General features: G+C 36.7%; 1 long non-coding RNA gene across 1 annotated transcript; it reads right to left on the reverse strand.

Moving 5' to 3' along the window:
- Positions 1–1696: 1696 nt before the first annotated feature.
- Positions 1697–8912, reverse strand: LOC121420798. Its single transcript, XR_005970835.1, has 4 exons — positions 8889–8912; positions 4235–4264; positions 3017–3091; positions 1697–1774 (listed from the first exon to the last, which is right to left on the reverse strand). It is a non-coding gene; the product is annotated as an uncharacterized LOC121420798 (long non-coding RNA).
- Between the last annotated feature and the right edge of the window lie 277 nt (positions 8913–9189).

Consider the following 9189-nt stretch of genomic DNA (forward strand, 5'->3'; position numbering starts at 1 on the left):
CACACCTCTGCACAAGCAAAACATAACAAACATGCATGGGTATTTCAAACAACAACACAAACCATGTTATCTCACAGAACCATCACTACAGAAGCTGCAGGGGGCTTGGTTTGAATAGATTTTCATCTTTACTGACACAGACAAAAGAAACATATTCTGTATTGTCCCATCATGACTATTTCTGCTCGTTTTGCAACTTGTCCAACACTTTTGAATCCTGCTCTTTCGTGATGGCATGATCATAACAAGCATGGTATCATCTTAAAGAGAATTAAATGATCTTTGAATGATATCAAATATACATTGTGTAATATTGGGAGTTGGGAGAAAGGAATGGTCAAACTCAGATTTCCAAACCCTTTTTGCTCGTTTTGCAGCTTTTCAATTCAGACCTCATCCAACACATTTGAATCCTGCTCTTTTCGTGATGACACGGTCATAATAAGCATGGTAGCATTTAAAGAAAATTAAATTATCTTTCGAATGATGTAAATATGCATTGTTGAAAATTGGGAGTAGGGAGAAATTAATGGCCAAACACAGATTTCCAAACTTTTTTTGAGAGGTGTGTTTTTTTGGGGGGTAAATGGCCACCACTTTTACCTCCTCCTCACTTCCGGCCCCGATGTGCAGAAATGAAGAAAATAAGAGGCCTGTTGCATAAAACTTTTTACCTGAGAAAACTCTGGTAAAAACTGAAAACTAAGGTTAGTCTGATTTCTGCTATTGACTTTGAAACTTGGCAAAAACTACGATAAAACAACCTAAGTTTTCTCAGGTAAATTTTTTTATGCGACGGGCGCCAGTGACCCTTTTTTTTCATTTATCCATGTAAAAAATGAATGCAGTAAGCTGAAGCAATATTTATCCAGGCTATGCTTGTTTAAGCCTCGATTCTTGCTGAGATATTATGTCGACGTTTGCCTTCAATATTTGTTTATAAAGAAGATAACAATAATCGCTAGAGGGTATTCATTTGTCTCGCAATCTACTATGGTCAACAAGGAAATTCGTGATCACTCTCGCAAAAAGTGTTCACTGGCTTTCTAGGAAATTCGTGATCACTCTCGCAAAAAGTGTTCACTAGCTTACAAGTTCACGAGCTTTCGAGTGCCGCTGCAACTCTTTATCAAGTGACAAGGATTGTCCGATATCGTACTGTATTTATACTAATCTCCAAGACCGTACGCACAAGCGTGAGAACAATAGGTGGGCACTGATCCGTTGTGTGATTGGTCAGGAGTTATGCAAATTATATGCAAATACGCCGTGGGTCGGCAATATGCAAAAGAGTTGATAAAGAGTTGCAGCGGCACTCGAAAGCTCGTGAACTTGTAAGCTAGTGAACACTTTTTGCGAGAGTGATCACGAATTTCCTAGAAAGCCAGTGAACACTTTTTGCGAGAGTGATCACGAATTTCCTTGTTGACCATAGTAGATTGCGAGACAAATGAATACCCTCTAGCGATTATTTCAATCCGCAATAATGAACCTATTTAGTAAGATAACAATAATTGTCAATTTACAAAAGCACGATATTCCTGGATATTTACTTTTCCAAAGAGGAGGGGGCTACACATGAACCTTAGTTTCGACGACCCTGCATTTTAGCTAACACATTAATAAATAAATATGAACTTAAGTTATATTAAGCAAGAAGAACAATATTAAACTTCACTAAAATAGAAGAATATCTTACCCATCTTATTGGGCCATTGTCCACACTTGAGCCTTACGTACAGGACGATCAGTACCACATTGAATACTAAGCTAACTATAAAACGTGAAAGAAAAAATCAGACAAAATGCCAGCAAATGACTCTTAGTTTGAGTAGTATATGACATGTTCAGTTTAATTTTATAACAGAAATTGAGAATGCTTAGGGAAGATTTCTATTTAGTAAAGCAATAAAGAATGATCATATTTTCTCAACCAAAAATGTTTTGGGTAATTCGTTTTCTTGTAGACATGGTATAAGAGTGTGTTCTGTGTATGAATGCCAAATATCCGAGGTCAGTTTTACGTCAAAGTAAACTTTTGAAAATTGCACGCATAACCGGTCTTCCGAATTCTATATACCTGTTTAGTTAATAAAATGAAAGGTTCAACATTTTCAAACAAGCATGGAAGTATTGTAAAATCAAGTCTTCAAAAATATTGCAAAACAAAATTTAAACGCAAACGAAATATGTCGATTTGAGTAAGACGGTATTAATAAATATGAAATGGGTACCTACATACATGTATATCTGATTATAACTATTTTAGCTTTTATGTAATATAAAGTCCTCAACCTACCAAAATGTCTGCAAATATTCAACAGGCCATTGTTAACCAACACCCCATTGTTAACCAACACCATACAGGTCATACCTCAAAATTGTGGTAGGAACCCCAAAAAATCACATCAACACGATCTACCTATTTTCTGCATGGTGAGATATCAATCTGCTATCGTAAAAATTATCCCCCCCCCAAAAAAAAAAAAGACTTGTATGATACATAACAAGATAAATGTTTATATCAGATTTAATTTTCATCTCATGACAACTTTAAAGTATTAACACGAGGTGTTAAGCTTTGTCTTAAGCCGGGGTAATAATAATAACAACGCGCCTCGGAATAGAATATTTCTAAATAGATGGCGCTTTGTAAATGCCTATTATTATTATTATATCATTACAAAAAAACGGGAACTGTTATGTCTAAATAGTGACTGACAAAATATGTATTGGAAATTGTATCTGATAAAGTAACGAGCATTATGTGAAAGAAGAAATATTTAAAAAATGATTTTTTTATGCACATTGTTATTTTTATTATTGCTCATTATTTTCGCACTTTGATTAATTCTTTACACATTTTTTTATTTGGGATATCCTTGAAAGCTATCATTTCTTCTAAACTAATAATGATGAATGCCTTTATTATCTACAAATGATATTAAAACTGAAAGTTAATTTTTAAGAGACAAACTTTTGGGAGAAAGTAACATGTATCGAAGTGTGTACTTACCTCCTAACACGACATACAAAACAATGCATTCACATCCATCCTTGTCTCCTGACTTTGATGTGGACATACTTATCTCTGTTTAAACAAGCAAATACACACAAACCATTATGGTGTGATTCGCTTAACATGAATTTCTAAAAGTGGTGTCAATCATGCTGAACAAGCGTTAAATTATTTATATATAAAAAAAACACATATGGAGGGACAACTACTTTTAGCATTGCTGGGCTTTTTACGTGTAAATATCCATGTCTTGTAGCACGGAAATCATGGACAAACACCATTTTTAAATGCATTTTGAAATCTGTTTTTAGAAAGATGGGGATACAAAATGATGTTCGTCGTAAAACAGAGAATCTTGATGAGTTATTTCATGAAGCTATTAGCTGACAATAATCTACATGTATGGACCAAATTTTAAACGCCTCGACCTCTTCATACATGCAGTGACGAACTTTACCTCGAGTTTGATTAAATGGATAGTGGTGTAAAAGATTCCTTTATGCAGATGGAAGCCTTTTGACGGTTTTTTTTTTGTACTTTTAAAAGCACATTTTTCGCCAACAAAAGTGCTGATTTGTTTGAAAACAAACACATGAACTCCAAAATTGTTAAAGTTCACACCTCTTTGGTATACCTTATTCTATAGCCATGTAAAATTTGTTGAAAATGACATAGTTTTTAAATGAAGTGTAGCAATTATTGAGCTTCTTGAATTTTTGGTGAAAAATTTTGATATTTTTAGACGTTTTCTCGTCTTCTATACCTTATTTTCAATATTAAAAGGTGCAGCTAATCCTTAAAGAGCAAACAAATAGCACCATGAATGGATTTAAGTATCCGATTTTTAGCTATGATGTAAAATGTGGTGAAGTTTAGATGGATTTTGACTGAGTAATGAAGGTATGAAATCAACTCTGTAATCTGGTGGGGGCTAAAAATGCAACATTATTTTAATTTCGTATTTCTCGAGACCTTTCGATTGGCTGAGCTTTAAAACTCGATATCCTAAAAAATCAAGCACGTGAAGCCATGTTAATCTTTTTAATACAAGCAAAATTTAGGATCTGAAGTAACTCATGGTCCTGGAAGGCGGGGGTGCTTCTTAACCTAGTAGACGAAAGTTTGGACAGATATCGTTTCTATCATGAATCGACTCCAGTAAAATGTCCATAGGGTTTTATGGGGGGGTTTTGGGGGTATTATTTTAGTACTTACGTGACAAAGCTGGTGGATGAGTGGGTTTAGCTATACAAAAATGAGACCAGAAAATTACATTAGTATTACCGCATATCGGACAAGATTGGTATCTCGTTTGAAAGGTAAGGATCAACCTTCTGATCATTTGATGAAAGGAAGTAGTCTAAGTTACAAACAAGAAAATCATATCAATAAATTGCACTTTTATTATGACATAATCGTTATCATTAAATCATTACTTACCGTACAAGTGTAACGATGTATTTCTAAAAAAGGAATACTAGAACTGACATTTTAATGATTAATCGAATTACAGTGCCAGCCGCGGGAAACGTCACGCCCGAGCACGCAAACAGCCTAGGGGGCTTTCGCGTCTAACCGAGGGTATTCAAGGGGAGCAGTCTAGGGCGTTTAGACGGGCCCGCGGTTTCCCGCGTGCTATATAATATTGGCCGTGCCCGCACTTACCCTCGGAAATCCTAGGGTACGTACATTGCACTATGTTTACATGTACATGTACTTCAATTATCTTGTGATAGACCGCCTCCTTTTTGTGCCACGATCTTTCTTTGATTTCTTTAAAAAATAATAATAATAATATACGATATTTATATTGCGCATTAAAGGGGGTTGTCGATTACGATCCGACGTTGGTGTGTTCTTTCGACATCATATCATGCACGGAAGGCAAGAGCCCCACTTATTGTCATTTTATCTCATTTCGGTATTGATATTTTATAAACCTTTATCATGATAAGCAGGGTATATAAGGGGCCGGGGGGAGCAAAAAAAACCCCTCTCATATCGGGGAAAATTGTTCTTTCTCACATCATAAAAAGTAGACGCGCAAAAAGCGAACCCCAGCAAAACTGGTTGTGCTCATCGATTTTTTTTTTATTTGGTTCTTTTGTTATTGTGCAGTCTGGGAGAGCCTTGCTCCCCGTCCACGCCGACCCCTCTCCTTTGATCACATCCGCTTCCCAATTTATGACAGGATGTTCTTAGAAATAGGGGGTATTAATTATCTGATGCGTCAACAACAATGAATAAGGATATTCTTTTCAATTCGGTTCAAATCGGGTCTTTAAAACCCCCACCCTGTAAAAAGTATAAATTTACCCCAATGTTGCAGATTTAACAAGTTTGTCTTTTTGCTAAAACATCTGATTACATTATCTGCTCTCGATTGCGGTGTTAGTTACATCGGTAGATATTCGGATTGGGAAGATAATAATAATTAACATAATCAAAGTAAAGATTACTTGTCCAACGCATTTATTACGCGCAATTTTATAAAAAGTTATAGATGGGTTTAAAACGAATATTAATATCCTTGATACACTTATATGATGAACGTCGAAGTAAAGATTAACCTATCATTTTTACGAACTGCGGTTTTATATTGATAGATTAGTTGGATATCATTTAGGGTCTAGACATTGTTTCAATTATTTCATTTCAGTAAAACAATATTTTCCTTCGAATATATTTTGTTATATGAATTGGAAATGATAAAACGAAATCACAAAACCAAACCACAGCTTTGTACAATATATAATTCAGTGTTATATGGAAGATAAAAATAATAATACATGAGATTTGTAAATCGCACTTTCCATCTTGATTAGATGCTCAATGTGCTCCAGAGCAGAACAACAAAACTATTTGCATATATGTAACTATTAAAAACTTTCCTAACGCATTTAGCTTAAATGCTTAAACCCAAGCAAAAGTATGTTTTTGAAAGCTACTATGACGTGTTGTATGGAATGGGTACTTAACGAGTTAATTATCACTTGCCAACAAAGCAAGAATAGAGCTATACAAACCCTTCTTTTCTTTTATTAAGAATTTTAGCGGGTGCTCACGCAAACGCTATCAAACCTAACTTCTTTTCGGGGAACAAAGGAGTTAGTCAGCCAAGTTGAAGAATAAAAGCCCGTCCGGGTTCACCTCTATACAATATAGTCGAAAATCCCTTTAATCATCACGCTCGATATCCCCCGCTATATTTTCTCTTTCTCTCCCTTTCCCCTCCTTTTTACCCCCCCCCCCCCCCACCCCCCTCCCCATTTATTCACTCTTTTCGTTCTTGCTCCCCTTCATATTTTTCTCTTTTTCCCTCCTTCTGCTGTCCCTCTATATATTTTTTTCCCTTTCCTTCTTTTTTCCCTTTCCTTTATCCCTTCTGTTCCCTTTTCCCCCCTTCCTTTTCTGTGCCCCCTTTCACTCCTTGATTTGTTTCTCCCCTTTATTTTCTATTGCTTTCCCTTCCCCTTCTTTTGTAATACCCCCTCCGTTATATTGCGAAACAACAGTTTCTTGTATTCTATAGAAATGTATAAGTAGCTTAATTTAACATAGCATTATATGTTGGGAAGAGAGAAAGAGTAGTTTTAGAGAGGGATTGAGAAAGAACTAAACGATAAATGAAAATAAATTTGATGATGAGAGGTGCATATGAAAATGATGTCCACAGATAAACATCGGGAAAAGATGAGAGCTAGTGGTTGAGATAGATAAAGGTAAATCAGGAAGGGGATAAAAAATGATGAAAATTAGAGAGGGGTTCCAGTATTTTGATAAGAATAGTCGTATCCTTTTCTTTCCTTTTCCTTGTTTCTTTTCTTAGTCCCTTTCCCTCTCTCTTTCTCGCCTTCAGTAACTTTTATCCCCGCTATTTCATCTTTCTCAATTTTCCCTTCCTTTTTAATTTCTCACCCCTTATTCCTTCTCTTTATCCTTCTTTCTTTTATTTGCCTTCCACCTTCCCTCTTTTCTTTCTATCTCACCTTCGCTTTTTTTCATCACCTCTGTTTTCTTTCTCTCTAGGTTCTTCTTGTTTTAATTTCCCCCTTCCTTATCCCTTCTCCATTTTACCTTTTCCCTCTTTCTCTTCTTCACCCCCAACCCTCTATTCTCTTTCTCCACTTTCCCCTTTCCCAGTTTTCTATTTCTTTTATCAGCCTCTTATTACCTTTTGCTTCCGATTTGAAAGATAGTTTTCGAAAAGTTTTAGTGTTACAGTGCCGGCCGCGGGAAACGTCACAGTGCCCCGGGGATAGACGCGGGCGGTTCCCTAGGGCACTCATTTTCTAGGGGAGCGGACGCGGGCGTCTTCCCGCGTCCGCTCCCTCAAATGCCCGCTACGGGCTACCGCGTCCGCCCTAGGGGGCACTTGGGACCTTTCGCAATCTTCACCGACGCTAATATTCGGGTCCCCTATTACAAATGTTAACGCTTAATCATACACTTGATTGTACATTATAGTCAATAGAATCAAACGTAGAAAACTGTTCTACAATCAATGCTAAGCTTTGTGTTACCGGGGGATTACAGGCCCTACAGATCTGCCTTTCGTGTGCAAAATCCTTTCCCGCGACACCCGCACCATATGTGCATGTATATTACGACTGATGGCTGGAGATATTCGAAATGCAGGACCTAAAATAAATTATGACATGGATAAGAAAGTGGTTTTTCAAAAAAATCGACTACATATTGAGAGAGGAAAAACTTACTGAATGAAGGCTTAGATATAGATCATTACAGTCCATCGAATCGATATTGCATTTAATGTGGATTATTGGTGGATCACTGGCAATTGATTTCATGGGTTAGATTAACCTCTCCAGCCGAACATTTCATTTCGCATGCGTTGATACACGTATGTACACAGCATGCAATACGTTTGACCAGGGACGTGTTGACCTCGCGGGTTTCTTTTGTTTCTTTTGTTTAACCCCTTCTACACAAACGATATGCCTCTAGCACACGATGTAATGGGCATTATGTTTTACTTTCCGCAGAAATGTGGATTAGATTCAAATTCCGGGGGACCACTTCCATTGATGAGTGGATACCAGGCACGACCATGGGGTTTCGAACAGTACCCCGCTAAACAAGGGAAGCAATTAATTATTTTCCAGATTATGAAAATGCATCTCTTAACAAGTGTGAAACCCTACAAGTATTGGATATGCATCCTTTTTTCAGCATTTTAAACATCGTTTTGACACCTTTAATTATAACGTTACATAGGTCTAAACGTAATGTACTTGCCCACTCTGTCCCCTCTTACGCGTAGTCGCTCTTAGTATCCACTAATCAATGGAAGTGGGCCCCCCGGGCGGCCTCTCGAGCTCTAGGAGGAATTAAATGTTGATTTGGAAAGTCGTCCTCAATCGGATATATCGCTGTTACCATAGTAGCAACCAGAAGTTTGTACACGAAACGCATATTGAACGTATCCGTCGCAGATGCGAAACGAAAAAAAAAATCTCATGTCACACAATTTGCATTGCCGGCCAGAGTTTTACGACGGGCCCTAAAAGTCTCTTCCAAAATCAACTACCGTTGTAAATTAGCGTGCGCGTCCTCAAACGAAAGGTCGGGACTGTGACGTTTCCCGCGGCCGGCACTGTACTTAATCCAAAGTGTTCTCAGTATATTGTTTTGGGAGAAAATGAGTACATGCCACAATTTGATTCGAATTTTACTCGTAATGGGTAGAAAATGCTGATATCACACCACCATACTGTATTGACATTTCTACCATTAACACTATAGATAGTATTGTCATCACTGCTCTTGCTGTCCATGTGATGTTATTTCTTATCTGTTGAACCATTCAGAAGTAATTTATATAGTAAACAAACAGACAAAAACTTACGCGTTGTTGAAGGACCAGGGGTTGCTGAGTTAAGGAATCAAAAATAAATAGGTATAATTTATCGTTAACTACATTTGTTTATTTTGTATATAACACTTAAAAAAACAGGAATAATATATGTAATTTAAAAAATCATTCTGTAAATGGTAGTAAGTGATTTTTTGGCAATTTAATTGATCATAATCTCTGAATAGATAGAGAGGAAAGAGAAATTTGTTTTAATAAGATTTTTTTATTACGCCCCTATTAGTGCAATAATATTCTTACCATTTTTTGTATTTTTAGTACTGTCACCACTGCT

The sequence above is a fragment of the Lytechinus variegatus genome, chromosome 8 (assembly GCF_018143015.1).
Source record: "Lytechinus variegatus isolate NC3 chromosome 8, Lvar_3.0, whole genome shotgun sequence".
Classification (NCBI taxonomy): Eukaryota; Metazoa; Echinodermata; class Echinoidea; order Temnopleuroida; family Toxopneustidae; genus Lytechinus; species Lytechinus variegatus.